The 5,000-nt window shown below is 55.9% G+C and overlaps 1 pseudogene; it reads left to right on the forward strand.

Annotated features, from left to right (window-relative positions):
• Positions 1-5,000, forward strand: part of LOC142565177 (large subunit ribosomal RNA) — a 9,654-nt pseudogene that overhangs the window by 2,392 nt on the left and 2,262 nt on the right.

Below are 5,000 nucleotides of genomic sequence, written 5' to 3' on the forward strand. Positions count from 1 at the left end.
AACGGCACTGCACCGGGACTGGGCGAGGCTCGCCGCCGTAAAAAGCGGTGCGGCCGAGCCCGGACCAGCGTCGGGACCTTCCTGTGGAAAGCCACAGCTGTGCATTTTCCGTGGGCTTCGCGCCTGAGGTTCTTGCTTCGGCCGGCAGAAAACAGCCAACTCAGAACTGGCACGGACCGGGGGAATCCGACTGTCTAATTAAAACAAAGCATTGCGAGGGCCGTTGACGGTGCTGACGCAATGTGATTTCTGCCCAGTGCTCTGAATGTCAACGTGAAGAAATTCAAAAAAGCGCGGGTAAACGGCGGGAGTAACTATGACTATCCCGGACAAAACGGAGGCATCGCCAAGTAAGTACGACGCCGGAGAGAGGAGCTACGCCTCTTCAAAGTGCCTTGCGGCATAGCGGGCTAACAGACCGAGCCACCTCTCCGGCCGAGATCTGAGGGTTGCGGGTTCGATCCTCGCACTACCATTTTTTTTTTTCTCGCCCCATTCGCTTTCTTTTTACCTCCTAAAGACATCACCACCACGACCGCCCGCACGGAACTCTATAACTTCATCTTTCATTACTCCCGCACCTCTTCTGACCAAGTTTACCGAACAAAGCCTACATCTCCCCTCGGAATCTCCTACTTAACTACTTACTCGTAATCACCTAGTTCATCCAAGGACCTACTACCTATTCAACCCCCGGAGAAGCTCCTATATCTTCGCTTCCACTGTTTATACAGGGGTTTCTGCATGGCCACAAATATCGTAATAAAGGAATACCCGTTATCCCCAGCTGGATGCCATGTATGCGGATGCCATGAGCGCACTCTGATAGCCTGGGAAAAGCACTATAGCCAGCAGCATGGATGTTCCATCAGATGGACGTGTTCTATCTGCAGATTAACAAAGGCAACTTCTCGGGGGATAGCTTCCCATTATGCGCGTTGCTCCACAGCTCTGAGGCGGGCCAATGAGCCGTTGCTGCCCGGGTCAGACGCCAAACAGGCTGATAACGAGGTCGACGCGGCCCTGACCAATGGCTCCGACTCAGAGCTGGGTACAGGCGGAACCACGGAACATTCGGCACCCACCATTATCCTAAATTATCCATCCTTAAATAATAACTGTAACAAGTGCTCAAGTTCACTCACCTCAAGGGTGTATCTGGAGGCGCACTATACTAAAGCACACAACCTCAGGGTGGTTTGGCAATTCACAGCTTGTCAGAAAGCTCAGTACCCCAACTCACATACTGCTTCGTCGCACTTCGCAAAGTGTCGCAAAAGGATTCGTAATGAGAAGTCACTGGATGGCCAACCCAACCCTCCACCGCGAGTCCCTAAGGGCAAGAACAGCCCCGTGGGCTTATTACCCCCGTCTACATCAAAATTCATTAAGACACCTTCTCCCTCAGCAACTGAAATTCGGCCGACTCCTCAAAATTCCAGGTCTAATACCTCTAACTCGCCCCCTACTACCCCCCCGAAATCAGGCGCTAAGTCTCCCCACCATTGGGACTTAACAGAAATCCGTCGCGTCGCATCCGTCAGGCTTCGGCTGGGGGCCTCTGCCTCCAACTACAGTACGAGCTTGTGGATCCCTGGGCGGTCGACATGGGAGATCGCCTCTCTGGTCACCTCGGATAGATACAAAAACATCGAAACCGAGATGAAGAGCGACCTCAGTGTCACGGAGGGCAGCGGCGACAACGAGTGGGCCAGGATGCTTCCAACTTTTGGCCGGGCACAACTACAGTCGAAAGGCAGGAGGTCGTCCAAGGCGGCGATGCCGGCACTACACCTCTCCTGGTCCTCCTCCTCCTCCGGCGAGGATGAGCCGGCGCCCGCCCCTGACAGGAATCCAGCTCCCCCAACAAGTCCCTCCCCGGAGGTTGACCACCCTGCCGGCGATGCCGGGCTGCCACCAGGGATTAGTGCGTGCACGCTGGAGCTGGAAGAATCTCAGGGGCCCCCCCAGTTACCACCTACTGGGCCGTTGGGCAAGCCTGGCCTGACTCCGCCGGGGTATTGCGCAACACATCGGCACTCGCCACCCTCTGCCGGGAGGGAAGAGCTTGAGAGCCGTTGGCTCACGCCCCGGCCACAGTCACCCGCCGCACCAGCACCCCGATCCGGCTTCACGGGAGGCGGTGACACAGTGGCGCCCGAGGAGGAGGTCCGCACGTCGAAACAGGAATGCCCACTTACACCAGGGCAGATGCCGCCCGCCTCTCCTGCCTCCCCCGACCACACTCCGGTCCCTCATGACGCTCTGCCCAACGATGGCACTGTGGGGGCGATGCCCCAGGGTTCCCCTTCCGTTTCTCCCGCGCCAGCAGATGGCACTAATCCTCGGGGGGAGACGGACCAGGGTAGGCAGAGGTCCTCTGCGGCGCCAGCGGCCAGCTCCTATCAAAGATGGACGGAGCCGCAGATGCGAATTTTGGCGCAGGCCGAGGTGAGACTGCCGCCCGGAGAACGGCTCGTCAACGCCGCCCTCGCCGCTATCTACCCTTCCCGTTCGGCCGAGGCTATCAAATGTCTCCGCAGGCAGGGCCGATACCGCGAGATATTAGCCCAGGAATCCACCCGGTTGCCTGCGCCAAATGTGCCCCAGCCAACGCCTGACGCACCGACGATAGACGCCAAATCTCCCGCTCACCTAACATCACCCCGCACAAGTGACGAGGCCCACGAGATCCTGCTCTCCTTTGGGATAAACGATGTCGGTATGGCGGTCAACCTAACTGAACACCCCTTGAACATGACAATCCTAAAACACCTCTACGAATTCTTTGGCGTGCGCACGCGAGGTACGGGGAAGCGGAACAACTGTAGCAGGCAACAATCTGAAGCCTCCCCTCTACGGAGGCGGCCTGGTGAACATGCGCGGGCGTACAAAAAGCGCCTATTCCACGAACACCAACGCTTGTACACTTTAGGCCCGAAAGTCCTGCTACAGGAGCTTATCCTGAACACCGGCAACGTCAAACCCATCACCCTGGAGGATATTCACTCGGTTTACGATCCCATTTTTAATAATGAATCTCCCACAGTGCGTGAAGTGGGAACCGTAAACAGTCTGCCTTCGGAATGCCCACGTTTCTCTCCAGAAGAAATCAATGAGGCACTGAGGGGAATGGGGACGGCATCGGCTCCGGGGCCGGACGGTCTGTCGGTAAGAGAGCTGCGCAAGCTCCCGGCAGAGGTCCTGGCACTCGTTATGAATAACTGGCTCACACACCACCATCTGCCTGATGAGCTCCGCTTATCGCGGACAGTATTCATACCGAAGTGCCCGGACGCAGCCGCCGCCTCGGACCTGAGGCCGATAACCATCTCCTCGGTCCTCATCCGACTATACTCGCGCCTGCTGCTGGCTAGACTGCAACAGCAGTACATGTTCCATCCACTGCAAAGTGGCTTTTCCAGGGACAGGGCCGCTCAGTCGAACCTCTTAATGCTGCAAGGCATCATGAAACATGCCAAACGATTTAACCGCCACTTCTATGCGGCCTCATTGGACTTAAGGAAAGCCTTTGACTCCGTTAGCCATCAGGCGCTCCTCACTTCTCTGCGGGAGGGCGGGGCGCATGATGACTACGTGAAGTCAATCGCGGATCAGTACGCTGATCAGTTCACCACCTTTTCCTACAGGGGCCGCACGGATGGGGCGCGAGTCCTCGTGCGGAGGGGGATCAAGCAGGGCGACCCCCTCTCTCCGTTTTTATTCAACCTCACGTTGGATCCTCTTCTGCACGAGCTCAACTCCTCAGGGTTTGGTTATAGCATTGGGGGTTCGACTGTAGCAGCAATGGCATATGCTGACGACATCATCCTAGTCGCCTCAAGCCTCGAGGAACTGACAAGGAACCTGGAGGTAGCACAGCATCATTTCAAGAAAATTGGATTAACCGTTAACCCAAAGAAGACACAGTACTTTGGCTGGAGATATGAGGCTCACCGGCTCAAGTGGTTTGACTACGACGTCCCCCAGCTTCGGCTGGGAAACGACGTGATCATCCCAAAGAGCCGGAACGAGCCCATTAGATATCTAGGCGTTGACTTCTTTGTCAACAAGCCACCAAGGGCTTCAATTAATGCCATTCAGAAAGAACTGGACCTAGTCAATTCGGCCAAACTGAAGCCCTTTCAAAAATTACACTGCATCTCCTCATTACTGGTGCCTAAATTGCTACATGCTACCTCCAGCTCCCTCTCAGTACTGCCTGTTGCCTCTGCCTTGGATAGAAGCATTAGGCAGGAGGTAAAGCGCGTCCTTCATCTCCCACACTCTTTTCCTGACTTTATTATTCACGCCCCTCATCGAGCAGGGGGCCTGGGCGTCTTGGAGCTCTCTCGCGCGTCGGCCGAAAATCAATTAAAGTCCTTCGCGAGACTCCAGCGTCTAGGCTCCCCACTCGTGGACGCGGTCCTGGAGGGCGCGCTCGACGACTCCCGGCGAACTATAGAGGAGAGGATCGGGGTCCCGGCGGGAGTCGTTGAGAGCTCGTCCCTTGACAAAGCCATACGCACCGCTAGGAAAACACACCTGGAGGAAGTTAAATCAAAATACGACAACAAAAGCTTATTCGCTTTTGAGAATGATCCAATTGGGAATAGGTGGCTCAGACCTGACTCCAGCTTCATGAGTGATGGAGACCGCATAAAAGCCCTGCGGCTGCGCTCCAACCTGTTCCCAACTCGGACACTCTCCAATCGGCATAGTAAAGACGATTCGGCCAAGCTTTGTAGAAGGTGCCACAAGGCACAAGAAACCACCTACCACATCCTCCAGATGTGCGAATCCATCCACGAGCCGCGTTGCTCACGGCATAACTTCATCAGTAATGCCATCATTAACAAGCTTAAGAAGCGTCACCCCGATGCTGACATTTCAGGCGAGCGCCTCCTTGTGGCCAGGTGCGGTACCAGGCTTCGGCCTGATATCGTCCTGGACCTAAAGGATAAAACATTCATTCTGGATGTAGCGGTCGCTTGGGATGC

Source organism: Dermacentor variabilis, chromosome 11 (genome assembly GCF_050947875.1).
Source record: "Dermacentor variabilis isolate Ectoservices chromosome 11, ASM5094787v1, whole genome shotgun sequence".
Classification (NCBI taxonomy): domain Eukaryota; kingdom Metazoa; phylum Arthropoda; class Arachnida; order Ixodida; family Ixodidae; genus Dermacentor; species Dermacentor variabilis.